Source organism: Sarcophilus harrisii, chromosome 3 (genome assembly GCF_902635505.1).
Source record: "Sarcophilus harrisii chromosome 3, mSarHar1.11, whole genome shotgun sequence".
NCBI classification, from domain to species: Eukaryota; Metazoa; Chordata; class Mammalia; order Dasyuromorphia; family Dasyuridae; genus Sarcophilus; species Sarcophilus harrisii.
In genome coordinates, this window is record NC_045428.1 from 379377277 (window position 1) to 379393601 (window position 16325).

At 36.2% G+C, this 16325-nt stretch overlaps 1 protein-coding gene and 1 long non-coding RNA gene across 5 annotated transcripts in view; one reads left to right on the forward strand and one right to left on the reverse strand.

The window, feature by feature from the left end:
• Positions 1-1745: 1745 nt before the first annotated feature.
• Positions 1746-5857, reverse strand: LOC105749861. Its single transcript, XR_001120745.3, has 2 exons — positions 5533-5857; positions 1746-2444 (listed from the first exon to the last, which is right to left on the reverse strand). It is a non-coding gene; the product is annotated as an uncharacterized LOC105749861 (long non-coding RNA).
• A 37-nt stretch (positions 5858-5894) lies between these two features.
• The window catches only part of OSGEPL1 (O-sialoglycoprotein endopeptidase like 1), a 39154-nt gene continuing 28723 nt past the window's right edge, over positions 5895-16325 (forward strand). For 3 of the 4 annotated variants that reach the window (XM_031960323.1, XM_023499334.2, XM_031960324.1), the window contains exon 1: positions 5895-5981. The gene's annotated coding sequence lies outside the window, so the exon portion shown is untranslated. Of the gene's footprint in view, positions 5982-12651; positions 12768-16325 lie in introns of those variants that run through there. The other variant, XM_023499333.2, reaches the window with a different exon arrangement.

The window sequence follows — 16325 nt, forward strand, 5'->3', positions numbered from 1 at the left end:
CAACTATGAATTTCTCTCCATCCTATTTTTCCCAGTTTATCCTACTCTCCCCATTTCCCTCTGTCCATTCTTGTGTTTTACTTTGGACTTTTACCTCCCTCAAAACTGCCCACCCCCACCCCCCACCCCCCACCCCCACCCCATTTCTCTGATCCCTTCCCTTCCTACTTTCCTATGTACTAAGATAAATTTATACATCCAACTAAGTATTTCCTTTTTGGGCCAGTTCCACTAAGAGTAAAGTTCATGTGGCACCCCCTTCCCTACTTACAATCTTTTCCCCCTTCTACTGTAAAATCTCTTTGAGAAAATTTAGCCCATTCTACTAATGCGTTTTTCCTTCTCCCAGTGCATTCTTTTTTTTTTTTAATCACTTAATGTAGTGTTTTGGGTTTTTTTTTTTTTTTTTTGAGATAATTATACCATCACATTCAACTCACATGTCTACTTTCGATATATATTCCTTCTAACTGCCCTAATAATGAAGTTTTATGAATTATAAATATTATTTTCCCATGTAAGAATATATACAGTTTAATCTAATTGAATCCCCGATTTTTTTTTCTGTGTACCTTTTTATGCTTTTTTTTGCATCTTGTATTTGAAAGTCAAATTTTTTATTCAGTTATTTTCATCAGGAATGCTTAAAAGTATTCAGTTACACTAAATGTCCATAATTTTTGCTGGGCAGGGATTCTTTGTTGTAATCTTAATGTTTTTGTCCTTTATCATAATCTAAGTGCTCTTATCCTTTAATGTAGAAATTATTAAATTTTGTGTTATCCTGACTGTGGCTTCAGGATATCTGAATTTTTTTGTTTGTTTTTGTTTTGTTTTGTTTTGTTTTTGGCTGCTTGGAGCATTTTCTCCTTGATGTGGAATTTGACTATAATAATCCTTGGAGTATTTATTTTGGGATCTCTTTTAGGAGCTGATAGGTATTCTTTTAATTTCTATTTTACTCTCTACTTCTAGAATATCAGAGCAGTTGTTCTTGATAATTTGTTTTAAAATGATGTGATCTTTTTTTTTCTTCTCTTTTTTTTTTTTCTTTTTTTCTTTTCTTTTTTTTTTTTTTTTCCAGCCTGACTTCCAGGTAGTTCAGTAATTCTTAATTTTTTTTCTCCTGGATATAGATCCAGGTCAGTTGTTTCTCCAATGAGATATTTCACATTTTCTCCTATTTTTTTCATTCTTTTGATTTTGTTTGATTATTTCTTGATGTCTCATGAAGTCGTTAGCTTCCACTTGCCCAATTCTAACTTTTAAGGAATTATTTTCTTCAGTGAGCTTTTGCACCTCCTTTTCCATTTGACCAATTCTACTTTTTAAGGAGTTCTTCTCTTCAGCAAATTTTTGAATATCCTTTTCCATTTGGCCAATTCTGCTTTCCAAGGCATTCTTTTCTTCAATGGATTTTTGTGCCTCTTTTACCATTTGACCTATTCTGGTTTTTAAGGTGTTATTTTCTTCAGTATTTTTTTGTGTCTCCCTTACCAAGTTGTTGACTCTCTTCTCATGATTTTCTTGCATCACTCTCATTTCTCTTCCCAATTTTTCCTCAACCTCTCTTACTTGATTTTTAAAATCCTTTCTGAGTTCTTCCATGGCCTGAGACCAAGTCACACTTTTCTTTGAGGCTTTGGATGCAGGAATTTTCACTTTGTTGTCTTCTTCCAAGTGTGTGTTTTGATCTTCCTTGTCGCCGTGATAATTTTCTGTGGTCAGATTTTTCTTCTGTTGTTTGCTCATTTTTTTTTTTTTTTTTACTTAATTCTATACTAAAGTGGAGCTCTGCTTTCCAAGTGGAAGAGTAACTGTTCCAAGCTTCAGTGTTTTTGTGCAGCTGTTTTCAGAGGTAATTCAGGGGATCTGAATTTTTGGCTCTTCCAAGGTGAAATGATCTAGGGAGAGGTGTGTTTACTACTTTCCTATACTGTGCACTGGTTTGTAAGCAACCACAAGAACGCTTTTCAACCCTGAAACTGATCAGTGTCCCAGCTCCCCTGTGATTGCAAGCTCTACTGTGCTACTGCTCCTCCTCACACTGGGACTTAAGAGCTAGGATTGCAACCTAGATCCAAAAAAAGTAGTGCAACAGAGACCTGTCCCTAGTGTCAGCAAAGTCTCCTATAAGTCTCCTTCCAATCCCTTTACTGTATATATGCTCAGAAGTCTGGAAACCTCCACTGGTGTCACTGATCCAGTTGCTCCAAGGCCTGCTCCTGGTTTGTTGGAGCCGGTTTTGCTCTGGCACACCACCTGCACTGGACTGTACTCCTTTTTCACTTTTCCTGCAAACTTTCTAAGTTGTCATAGGCTGGAAAATTGTTTCACTGTCTTTTTGTACTGCTGCTGTAGAATTTGTTTTAAAGAATGTAGAGGAAAGCTCAGGCGAGTCTCTGCCTTTACTCCACTATCTTGATGACAGTTCATTCAATACACTGTGAACAGAATAATGAAGTTACATTTAGAAAACCTGGTCCAAGAGAAAATGAGATGGTAAACTTTCCTATTCTGTTTTCTTGTTCAGAAAACATGCTAGAAATGATATTTGTAGTCATAGATTTTTAGAGCTGGAAAGAATCTTAAAGATGACCCAGACCTTTCCCCTCATTATTTATAGGTACAAAGGGCCTAGAAAATAAATCAACTGCTACGTTCCGTGTCTTCTCTAGGTTGAAAGCTTTAAGTTAGAAAGAAATCTTTTATATTAGGATATCTTAACTTTCAGAGGCTGAATGTTGATATATATATAGTACTCTTGCCTGAAGTGATAGATTGGCCTAGCTAGTTTCTAAGGACTCTTCGCAACACTGATTCTGTGAGTTGCAGGTTAAAAAGTATATACACTAGATAACTGCAAACTTGTGTCAAGAATTTGAAATTAAGTCTTATAAGATTTAGATCTGGAATGTTAAAAAATAATTCAATCCAGCTCCCTTATTTTAAAGATGAGGAAACTGAGAACCAGAGAAGTTAAGAACATAAGGTGGCAAGATTAAAATCAAAGTCAAATATTCTAAACCCAGATCTTCTGGCTACAAATCCAGCATTTATTACAATATGCCATGTACACACAAATTACCTAATAAGTACCTTATGCACTTAATAGTTACCTAACAAAATTCTCCCAAAGAGAATGAGGCACAGAGGTTTGATGGGAAGAAATGTTAAGAATCTTGTATTAATAAAATGCTTAACTTTCTGAATGTTAAAACTACTCATAATTCATATCACACTAGTAAACATATTTAGAATGGAAAACAATTACTTAAAAGTCACTTAAGCACCATGTATCAATAACAATGAATACAAATGGTATGGCAGAAACATTTACAAATATTTATTTAAACTTCCTGATCCAGATGATTTCCAGTAACTATTAATAAGTAAACTGCACTTAACATCTTAAAAGTCTACTCTCCATTTATCCTTGTAGCATTCTAATGGGCATAAGGATATTATTCTGATTTTATAATGAAAAGTAAAAAGAAGTTAAATTATTTACTTTGGCCTAATGCTTAAGGAAAAACAAAGAAAATACCTATGCTAGTCTTGAACACTTTATTAACCTGATACAAATTTAGTTTCTTGTAAAACATTAAGATGATTGAAATATAATTTATAACACATTCTTCTATTTTGCTAACAAATCTAAGTAAGCAATGGCAGTAAAAATTAAGCTATGTAAACAACTTTTTTGTTGGATAAGCTCATTTATTATTAAAGTGATGATATTCATGAGGATAGTTCTTATAAGCATTAATGAACCTGCAATCCCTTCTAAAAGTGCAGTTACTTTTGTCAAGGATAGGGGACCCCCAAATCCTTAAATCCTTAACTTATCACCCCCATGAAGAAAAATGAAGCTACTTTCTGGTGTATCCTATAATCTAGGTTTTGTTCTGTTGAAGCAAAAGCTAACTTGAGCATGTAACAACAATGTTGAGCCTGCATGTCTGAATTGAAAAAGTGTGAAACATCATACAGAAACAGCTATATCTGAATGTAACCGTGTTCTTGGTATTTAACTATTTTCTTTTGTATCCCAATATGGGAATTCCAGTTGCTACACAGTTTCACTCTTTTGGAAATGTGGAGAATAAATTAATTTTCTAAGGGAATAGGGTCACAAAAAAGATTAATTTTTTTCATTAACGACTGCATTGAATTTGAATTAACTAGTAAACCTGGTGATCGTAGTTTTGATCAGCAGTAGAGAGAAAATTATAAGCAATCAGTCTGCAATTTTTATGCCATTCACATTTAAGCAATGCAAAAAGATTAGTAAGTGTCCAGTCAGATAAATTATACTCTAGAATTCTAGAGAAATTCTCCAGATCCACAGATGACTTTGCTTGAAAAAAATATAAACGCCTGCTGTTACTTTCAAAAACCACTGCCCACAGGTCTTTTTGAATAGAATAATAGTACTATTAATAGAACTATGGGCAAAAATTAGGTAGTACTAGTTTTAAGGAGACATTCTATTAAAATAAATGAAGCAAGTCAAGGTAATAATCTTGTACATAATTGAAATAAAGGACTTCCAGCCAATGCTGAGGACTAGAGATTTTTTCATCAAAATAAAACATGCAAAATTAAGAACACTGGTTTCTTGAAAAAGGAGAAAACAGATTTCAGGGGTTAAAAAAAAAAAAAAAAAAAGCCTATGGAAATGCCCAGAATTGAAGAGGCGGTAAGGCCAGGATAATGCGGACTCATGCATCAGTAAAAGTTCAGGTTTATCTACATCCTGAGAAGACCTATTTTCACCTTCGCTTGTTTTTTGTTTTCTTTCTCACTTTTTCCCCTTTTGTCCTTTTTTTTTTTTGTGAAACATAATTGTGGAAATACGAATAGAAGAATTGCACATTGGATTACTTGCTGTCTAGGGAAAGAGATGGGTGAAGGGGGAGGAGGTGGAGAAAGGGAGGGAGGAAGAAAATTGGAACACAAGGTTTTGCAAGGGTGAATGTTGAAATATATATATATAAAATTTAATTTTTTCAGAAGGAAAAAAATTGAAAAAAAAAAAGTTGAGGCTTGAGAATTGGGAGGGCCAGAATTCGATCATAACATAATGAATGGGGTTGCCCTTTATCCTCAAACATGGTTTTGCTGTCCTGGGTAGTTTAAATCGGAGGAGGGAGAGCACTACGGATTTTGGGAAAAGGGAGGAAATGGAGGCGATGATATCAGACCGACCCTGAGAGCAAAGGCCCTAAAAACAAAGGGTAGGATGGGGATCGGGGCAAGAGAAAGGAGCAATTTCTTCCCCGGTACCGTTAGTGGGCGGGAAAAAACATAACAGACACAAGACAATAACTTTAATCTACATTAAATCTTCCCTTCCTCCCCCCACTTAGAAAATAAACTAAAGAAAAGGCCCTGGTGTTGTAAATAACATGTCAGTTTCGGAGGCGTTCGTACAGAATATTTAACAGGCTCTCAGGAGCAGTTTCCCCAACGCCCGCAGTGAGAGGCTGAAGCCTCCATCCATGAGCCCACCCCTCCCCCCGCACTTACCCACAGACTGCGGCAGAGAAGGGCGAGTCCCCCTGCAGGCACTACGTCCAGGCGAGCTGTAAAAGATAACGAGATCCCGGTTTCTCACCCGTTTTTTCACTTGGAAATTCCTTTCCAAGCCCGTAGCCTGTCGGCGGTGCTGCAGACAAAGGTTTGATAGCGTCACTATCCCCACCTAAAACTGAGCATCCGACAGGCTCAACGCCTCCGTTATTCTCCTAGCTCCGCAGCCAGCTCTCTAGCCTGAACCCTCCCAGCGCTGTTTGTTCACGTGACCCTCTTTCAGCTTGGTTACATCATCTCTGTACAAAGCTTACGAACCCAGGCGGCTCTTCTGCTGCATGCGCATGCGCAGACCGAGCTGTAGGTCTTTTCGGAAAAGGTCAGCTGTGGTGGGGAAGGAGGATAGAAAGGAGCTGTTCGCACCGCCCTTCTAGAAAAAAAAAAAAGTAAGTGGAGCACACTGTTGTCCCTGCGACTTTAGGCTTCTCTGTCAGTTCCTGTCCCCCATAACTCGAGCGAAAGTTAAATCCCCGCGACAGCAAATCTAGGGTCCTTTGGCACGTGACCGCGCGGGGTTGGGGGAGGCTTTGCGCCGGAAATCTGACAATTCTGTGCCTTCTACCTGCCACTCAAAATAAAACAAAAAAAAAAACCTTGCTGCGGCCTTGCAATAGCTTCCACTGAATGCTGACAGGTTCACTGTTTTTTTCAAGATTTGTCATTTTTTAAATATTGAAACACTAGGGTTTTTCAAAGGAATATCCTTAGTGTAATATGAATAAAAAAATATTTTAGATTTGACTGAGTTCAAGGTGTGAACTTTATAATTTGTAAAAAGGAAAAAAATCTGAAAACGTTGAATTGTTTGAGAAACAAAGATACTATTTGAAATCTTTATTCTGAATTTAAGGTTCCTCTCATTTGAATCTACAAAATGGGTAACCTGGTATGTATGGGGATTGAACATTAAGCTTGGAGTCAGGAAAATTGCTTCTTCTGACATAGATTGTCTGTAACTCTTGGCAAATCACTTAAATTCCCAGGCAATTGCATAACTGAGTAGGGAAGATTTTGATAAAATAGGACAAGTTCCTCAGAGGTGCTCCTAGTATCAAGGAAATCAAGTCTGGGTAAATCTCCCTTTCACCTCACCCCACCCCCAAAATTTTTTTGTTAAAACAGCCTCTTTGTCAGAAGTTTGCTCCTGGCATAAAAATCTCAGGCACATATGAATATATGAACTCCACTAAAGGTACTTCCTTTATAAGCACTCAGACTTAAAATATAGATCAGCTTCATTTACTTAGTAAAGGATCCTGAAAAAATTTACATACATGTCCTTAGAGTTAAGACCCCCATCGTTTTTATCTCCATAGTGCCAACACTCTCTTAGGGACTTGAACTAGGTAAGTTATGGAATTGTATTTAGTATCTCCCCAGACAGGGCAGAGGTCAGATTTTACTCCCTTCACAGTAATGATCATTGCTACATTGCCTTTTTCCCATCTTCCCATCCGTGCTCCTCCTTGGTACTTCACTGTTAAGTATTCTGCTATGGAGACACAAATATTATCAGGCACATAATCTACCACACTATTTAGGGACCTTTGGATGACTTAAAGTGATTAAAATTATCTCTTTCCTTTGAGATATTAGTTTCCGTAGGTAGTATTTGTCTCTTTGATGTTACTAGTGATGGAGCAGCATTCAAAAAGCAGAATAGTCTTAAAATTCATTCCCTCTCCCCATCTGTGCAAATGGCTTGCTTTAAATAAGTTAACCCTGGCAGTATTTTGCCTGATTTGGATCTTAACCAGTATCTTTCAATTTGAACCATCTAATGATCCTGGTGTATATTTACTAATGGTGCCTTTTGTGGTTCTCCAACTTGTTTTGTCATTTCTTTTCAGTGTTGTTTTATAGCTTGCCATCCATATCATGTCCTGTAGTTCAGGATTCTATTTTGAATCTTCATCTCTTTCTCTATTTTGTGATGTAATCCATTCTCATAATTTTTATGCAGATAACTGACAGATTTATATATCCAGCTGTCTCTCTCCTTACCTTTTGTCCCAAATTATCAGTTACCTATTGCATATTTCTAAACAGATATCTTCAAGATATCTCAAACACAACATATGCAAAACAACTCATTGTCTTTTCCCCAACATTATCCTGTCTTCCACACTTTCATCTGGTTGTCAAGGATACCATCATCTTTCAAGTGTTACAATTTTTTTCAGTCTTATTTTAATTTTCCTTAAGCACAGATTTGGTTATGTCACTTCCTCCTAAATAACTTTAAATAAACTCCTTATTGTCTCTAGGTTATACCATGAATTCCTTTTTTTGCCTTTTAAGGCTCTTCAGAATCTGAACCCAATCTGTTTTTCTATCGTCATTGTACATTACTCCTCTGATTATACTCTGATTAGTCACCTCTTTGTGCTTTCCATATAGCATTGTCATCTCCAAAGCTTTGCATTAGATAGCCACCATTCCTAAAATTCAGAAGTCTTTCTTCAAAAAAAGTTCACTTTCATAAATATTATCTTCATGAACCATGTCTTGGTAACAGTTACAGCCTCCCCGATACTATCTTGTATTTATTTTGTATAAGTTTCTATATGTACATATTGCTTTCTTCAATCAATTGTAAGCTACTTGAGAGCAGGCATGATTTAATTTTTTGTCTTTGTAATTTAGCACATAAGGATCCTTTGTTTCCTTAGCCTGCTTGTAGTAGCCATTTTATAAATGCTTAATTGGTACAAAGGTACATAGGTCCCAGTTCCTTAATTTTCCCATACTCCTGCCCTCTTGTTTTCTGCAAAATCCAACTGTTAGCTCCCTGTGAGCACCAAGTGGTAGTAATGTGAGGGTTTTTAACATTTTTTAGAGCTTTTTTTTTTTTCAAATCTTCTTGGTGTGGAGTGACTCTTCCCATGCCCTAATTTTGTTTTTTCCCAGGGATATCAAGATTTCAGAGAAGAATTTTTCCCAGTTGGAATTCTGGAGAGGAAACTTACTGTTCCTGCTCTCAGTGCTCTTTTGGGCTGAAGCCATGAAGTCATGATTCTGTCAACAGATTTCTTAGTAGAATATAAATTGGTCATAGGTCTCAAGATCTTTCTCATCATCTGAAACTCCAAAGTGCAGAGTAATTGTTCCCTGTGCTGCTTTTTCCAAATATAGCATATATAAAGTTGTAAAATCATTGCCAGTGGCCTTACAGACACATAACAAAAATGCACCATCCTAATTGGCCTCAGGCTTATTTTTTGGGCTTCGGTGACTCAGATAATGACTAGAGTGACTTGATAAAATTATACCATCGTTCCATATTTCTTAAGTTTTTCAAGATCAAATGTCCCCTTTAGTAACTTGCTCATAAAATTTCAGCCTTAATCTGAATAAATCCTGACTTTGAAGCTTTATGCCAAGAATGCTTCCCCCATAATATTTTGGCGACTATAGATGCCATCTGGTTGCTGGCTGCAAAGGTTATATCATTCACAACAAGTAGAATGTTATTCATTCCATTTCAGAGACAAGAAATCTGCACAAAAGCTCAAAAGTTCATTAATTTTTAAATGTCTTAGATCAGTGGTCTTTTATCTTTTTTGATTGTCCCATCAGTAAAAAAATTTTTTTTACCATATCCTAATATGTATATTTTTTATAAATTATATCCCTAGATATAGAGCTCTATAGAGATAGATATACATGTGCACATTATGGACATTATAAATGTACACGAAATAGAAATATTACAAAGGTGAGAAAAGATTAAGTAAACAATACTTTAAAATATTTGTTTTATTTATTAAAGCTACAGAATATCAGCAAAGCATTAATACTTAGAAAGTATTTTCTCTTTTCCAGGACAGCTTAACTACCTGGGTCTGTGCAAAACCCTTCTTATCCTTGCCCATCTTGGAATGACCATCATTGAGGCAGTGCAAGCAAACAGGGTCTCTCTCTTGGTATTGTAACCCTAGCTCTGTGGGGCTGTAGTACATGTACCTTTGCAATCTTAAGGAAGTGAAGATGGTTCACCCAAACTAAAACTCTAGAAGAGTCGTGCCTCTGGATTAGCAGGAATGCTGGTTACTCTTGCAGCATGGGCTCCTCAGGAATTGAGTTGTATGTGAGTCCCTGGCTGTGTGACATATCAAATATTCTTTGAAATATCTATGGATGACCATCTATTGGCTGGAAAAAGGAGAGTAGTAAAGGCAGTTAGCTGCTCCTTTTAACAACAAATTACCACAGTGGCCATATCCAAAAATTATGTCTCATTGACACCTGATTCTATCACCTTATCTCAGGAAATAGAAAGCATACTTTATCATCAATCCTAGAATCATGGTTAGCTGTTTGTCTTTATAAATTATTCTCTTGGTTCCTTCTCATTTTTCATTAGTTCACATAGATTATTCAAGTTTTCTCTGAAATTTTCATTTTCATCATTTTTGGTAGTCTTATTTCATCATTTGTATATATAATTTTTTTCATTCATTGCACATCTGATGGGTGCCCCCTTTAGTTTCCAGTTTTTGGCCACCATCAAAAGATGTTAATATTTTTGTACATATAGCGTTGGTTTGTTTTGTTTTGTTTTCTCTCATTCTTTAATCTTTTTCAGGTTTAGACATAGTATTGGTATTGCTGGGTCAGAGGTTATTCATGGTTTAGCTTTGTGAACATTGTTACAAATTGCTTTCCAGAATAGCTGAATCATTTCACAATACTATCAACAGTGCTTTAATCTGCCTATTTTCTTAAAACTCTTCTAACATGCCTTTTTCCTTTTGTTAATTTTGTCTATCTGATGGGTGTATGGTGGAACATAGGATTTGCTTTAATGTGTTTTTCTTTATTAGTGATTTGGAGTATTTTCATATAGTATTTATTCTTCAGCTGTTTATTCATAGCTTTTTATCAGTTAGGAAAGGACTATAATACTTTTGAATCATTTCATTATATATCTTGGAAAATCCTTATAAAGAAACCAGTTGCAAAGATTTTCCTCAGTTATGTGTTATATATGTTAGAGAAAAATCCAAGAAGACAAACTAGCAAAAAAAAAAAAACCCAAAAAAACAAATGGACTCTTGTGTTTTTTTTTTTGCGGGGGGGAATGCTGGGTGGTGTTACTGAGCTTCCTCTACAGACGGGAGGGGAGTGAGTGGTGGCGGCAGCAGCGAGGCACTAGCAGGACAGTGATGGTTGTGCTGCGCTTGTGCTCTGAGACTCAGAGCTTGCTGAGATGCTGTGGGGGAGGGGTGGCCAGGTCCCCAGAGACCCTAGATGTTTGTGGTTGTATTCTTCACCCCCTGTGTTTTTAGCTTCTCTGCTTGTCTGCTGGCTTAATGCCAGGGCAACGTATCCAATACTGTAGCAAAGCTCTCTCCATAGAGGCGGCTCAGATCATACCCCACTCCGCTCCGGTCTGCTCAGTGTGAGCTGCCTGCCGCCCTCTCGCTGCCACTGCCTCCCCTCAGCCTGCGCCAGATCTAAAACCTTCCCCGCCCTCAAGCAAAAAACAGACCTTTCCTGGTGAATTTCAAGGATGTCTTCTCTTAGTAATTACATGTGGGTTTTTTTTTTTAGTCAAGCATTAGTTCAGAGGCTTGTCATGAAATGAATTCTGAGAGAAAACTCAGAAACCAATCACAAACAAAATACCACAAACAAACGCAGCTGTGTGCCTCCTCTCCACCATCTTGGCTGGAAGTCTAATCTGCATTATTGATAGTTTATCAGGTACAAATAAACTAGTAAATCAATATTGCACTGATTCATATTGGTTGCCAATTTCTAAAGGTAAAATTCTCTCATTTTAAAATTTTAGAATTGGCTTTCATAACTAGTTAAGGTGAGTCCAGTATTCCTCTTTATAGTCTATTGCACCATTATAATTTCAACTTCTGCCACTCCCTCAATAGTGGTTTACCTGTAGCTCAATTCCTTGAGCATTACATTCCTTCTTTATGGCCAATGTCTCAATTTAGAGACTTTCATCTCTGTTCATACTAGATAATCAAGATTAGCTTCACAGTTCCGTGTTTTCATTTTCTACTAATATTATTTACAAAAAAGTTTCAGATTCTTTAACATAGTTTCCTTGCTTTGAGGCTTTAATATAGAGCTTACTTCTTTTGTCAATTGGGAACTCATCTTGGTCCCTGTCACACTGTACCTTTGAGATAGAAGTTGCCTTTCCTATACTGGTGTATTTCAAGGAAAGTCTATTTCACAGTCAGAAATAATTGCTTGTAACAATCATTCTCCAATTGATAAGTAGTCTAAGGATATGAACAGTCAATTTCCAGATGAAGAAATTAAAGCCATTTATACTTATATGAAAAAATGCTCTAAATACTATTGATTATTATTGATAATGAAAATTAAGACAACTATGAGGTACCATTTCACACATCTCAGATTGGCTAAAAGGAAAAGATAATGATAAATGTTGGAGGTGATGTGGGAAACCTAGGACACTAATGCGTTGTGGTAGAATTGTGAAATGAGCCAACCATGATAGAGAACAAGTTGGAACTGTGCCCAAAGGGTTTTCAAACTATGCATATCCTTTGATCTAGCGGTATCATTACGGGGTTTGCATCCCAAAGAGACCATAAAACAGGGAAAGACACATGTGCAAAGATGTTTGCTGCGGGCTTTTTTGTAGTGGCAAGAAACTAGAAATTGTAGATGCTCATCAGTTGTAGAATGGCTGAATAAGTTACAGTATATGCATATTATGGAATATTATTGTTCTGTAAGAAATAATCAGCAGGCTGATTTCAGAAAAGCCTAGAAAGATTTATGTAAACTGATGCTGAGGGAAGTGGGCAAACCAGAGCATTGTACACTGTAGCAACAAGATTATATGATAATCAGTTGTAATGGACTTGGCTCTTCTCAATGTGATGATTCAAGACAATTCCAATAGATTTGGGATCTGCAACCAGAGAGAAAACTATGGAGATTGAATGTGGATCAAAGCACAGTATTTTTACCTGTTTGTTTGCTTGTTTGCTTTTTCTTTCTCATGTTCTCCCCCCATCCCCATCCCCTTTTTGGTCTGATTTTTCTTGCAGAACATGACAAATGTGGAAATATGTCTAAAAGAATTGTACATGATTAACATATAAAAGATTGCTTGCTGCATCAGAGAAGGGGGATTGAAGTTAAGTGACTTGTCCAGAATCACACAGCTGGTTAGTATTAAGTGTCTGAAGCCAGATTTGACATTGGGTCTTCCTGCCCCTACTAAATCAGCTGAAAGGCTTTATTGTATTTCTTGTACTATTAGTTTCCAAGAGATCCATTCTAGGTCAGTTTGCTATTTCTGAGCTTTATTTCTGCTAAAGGTTCCTTCCAACACTATATTTACAATTGAGATCAATAATGAGCTCTGTATTAGTAGCATCATTTTTTCCACTCAAGCAGTAATCTTGGGATCTCAAAAGTACTGTTGGTTCATGTTAATTTTTGGATGTGGCCAGATAAATGGTGTTCCTTTCTTTTGTATGTGGATGTTGAACAGAGGCTTGAAAACAAGGTATTTGTCAAATGACAGCTTTAGACTAATCGTCTCCATCCATTCTCATACCTTGAATAATTTTGTGTACTTCTAATATTACCCTCTTCCCCCAATTAAATCACCCACCTTATCAATACCTCTAAGTAGTTTGTACTACCTTCCACCTTTTCCATGAGTCTGAAAAGGGAAAAAGACCCATGAATCTCTTTACTCTAGCACAATTGGATCTCTTTTGTCACTATCACACTGTGTCCTATGATTCTAGGTAAAATGAGTGCACAGATGGTTGGGGCAGAGAATAATTTTTAGGGGCCAGGCCCTACCAGTATTTCCCAGTATCAGCTCTGTGACCTTCAGCTTCTAGAAGAAGCTTCAACTATGGGAAATGAGTGTGCATCGCAGCATAGCATTTTGTTATTGTTGTTGTTTGCTTGCATATTTTTCTTTCTCTTTTTTTCCTTTTGATCTGATTTTTCTTGTGTAGCATGATAATTGTGGAAATATGTATAGAAGAATTGCACATGTTTAACACATATTGGATTATTTGTTTTCTAGGGGAGGAAGTGGGGAAAGAGAGAAAAAACATTGGAACACAAAATTGTAATGCTGAAAATTATCTTTGCATGTATTTTGAAAATAAAAAGCTATTATTAAAAAAAAAATAAAATAAAGTGTCATATGAAAAAAACCAAAACCAACCAAACAAACAAACCAGAAACCAAAAAAAGAAAAAATTCACCCTTGCAAAACCTTGTGTTCCAGATTTTTTTTCCCTCCCTTCCTCCTTCCTCTCTCCCCTAGACAGTAAGTAATCCAATTTGGCATAAAAATGTGCAGTTCTTCTAACAACAAACATTTTCACATTTATCATATTGTACAAGAAAAATCAGATTAAAAGGGGAAAAAATGAAAAAGAAAAAATGAGCAAGTGAACAACAATAAAGAAGGTGAAAAATACTATGTTGTGATCCACATTCAGCCCCATAGTCCTCTCTGATGTAGATGGCTCTCTCCATCACAAGTCTATTGGAATTAACTTGAATCACCTCATTATTGAAAAGAGCAAAGTCTATCATAGTTACCACAAGTTACAATCTTGTTATTGCTGTGTACAATATTCTCTTGCTTCTTCTCACCTCACTTAGCATCAGTTCATGTAAGTTTCTCCAGGCCTTTCTGAAATCATCCTGCTGGTCATTTCTTATAGAACAATAATATTTCATAACATTCTTATACCACAACTTATTCAGCCATTCTCCAACTGATGGGCATCCACTAAGTTTCCAGTTTCTTGCCACTACAAAAAGGGCTGCTCCAAATATTTTTGCACATGTGGATCTTTTTTCCCTCTTTTATGATCTCTTTGGGAAACAGACCCAATAGAGATACTGCTGGATCAGAGGTTACACACTTTTTGATAGCCCTTTGGACATAGTTCCAAGTTGCTCTCCAGAATGATTGGAACAGTTCACAGCTCCACCAACAATGTATTAATGTCCCAGTTTTCTCACATCCCTTCCAATATTTATTATTATCTTTTCCTAACATCTTAGCCAATCTGAGAGTTGTCTCACTTCTTTTCAATCTCTCACTGTCTGCTGGACATTCTCTGCTGCCTTCCTTGCCTACTATCAACTTATATCTCTTCTGATCTTGAAAAAGCCATCCATATTTAACATGTATTGGACTACCTGCCAGCTGGGGAGGGGGTGGGGGAAGGAGGGAAAAATTTGGAACAAAAGATTTTGCATGGGTCAGTGTTGGAAAAATTACCCATTCAATATGCTTTGTAAGTTAATTAATTAATTTAAAAAAAAAGAAAAGAAAAAGAAAAAATCATCTGTAAAGGTATCTCCATTTTCTCTCCTCTCACTCTGTTTTTAACCCCTTCCTACCTTATTTCACTGAAATTGCTCTCCAAAGTTATTGTTTACCCCTTAGTTGCCAAATTCAGTGGGCTTTTCTCAGTCCTTATTCATCTTGACCCTTTTGCATCCTTTGACATAATTGATCATTCTTTCCTTCTTGGTGCTTTTTTCTCTGAGGTTTTCAGTACATTACTCTCTTTTCCCACTTATCCTTTAATTTTAGTGCCTTCCCTTTATTGTTTTCTATTTCTCCTGCTAGGATTTATGGACATGTATAATTCCCCATGGTGATTCATATTGTTTGTTACATCAATACTAGCCTGTGTTATATTCATATGTGTTAATTATTTTGTGTTAAATTATTTTATAATATATATTATATTTATACTATCATAATATATTATAATATATAATATAATATTGATAATATTATAATTAATAATATAATGATATTAACAATATAAAATATATATATTTATATTAACTTATAATAAATATATAATATAAATTATTATATAACATAAAATTAATCATATCAATAATAAAACAATAATATGATATTAATATCCCCCATGCTGATGGAATTATGTATACTTGTTTCAAAAAAAAAAAAAAGAGGAAGTATAGAGGGCTGCAGATAGTGGGGCAACTTGGGGTAAGGTATAAGATCCTTTAGCCCAGAGAAAATCTGCTGACAATATCTGGTTTGGCTCCCCATTTCTTTTGGTTTTCACACCTTTTCCTGAGAAGTCAAGGAGGGCAAGACCACCTGTGTTCTACTTGAAGCAAGGATAATTATAGCAGGGTGTTTACTCATTGTGATTGATGAGATAATGGTTCTCTAGTTCGCATATACTTAGTATGATATGGTGATATAATGGTTCTACATTTTGCACATGCTCAATGTGCTGTAGTGATCGTATTAAGATATTTAAGGTCTGAGAGGACTGAAGAGGAGAGAGTGTGTGCTCTAGCTAGATCTCAGACTCAGAGACTCAGGCACAGACACAGAGAAGACTCAAGACTCCAGAATCCATTCTTAATCATCCTCAACCATCCTCATAGTGGCTCTCCTGCCTTCATCACTTCTCCATTAAAATCAAGACCCATCCAGAGATCCTCTAGAAAGCTAGTCTGGACATTACACATAACTTGTTTTGTTGGTTGCACATTATCTTACTCATTAAATTGTAAGCTCTTTTAGGGCAGGGACTGTATTTTGCCCCTTTTTGTACTTTCTCTCTCCTACCCCCCCAGTTTAACACAGTGCCTTTCACATAGCAAGCACTTAATAATTATTGATTATTACTATCTTCAGTCCTGCTTTACTGTTCCCTGCTGTTAAGTTTTTTTTAGCAGATAGT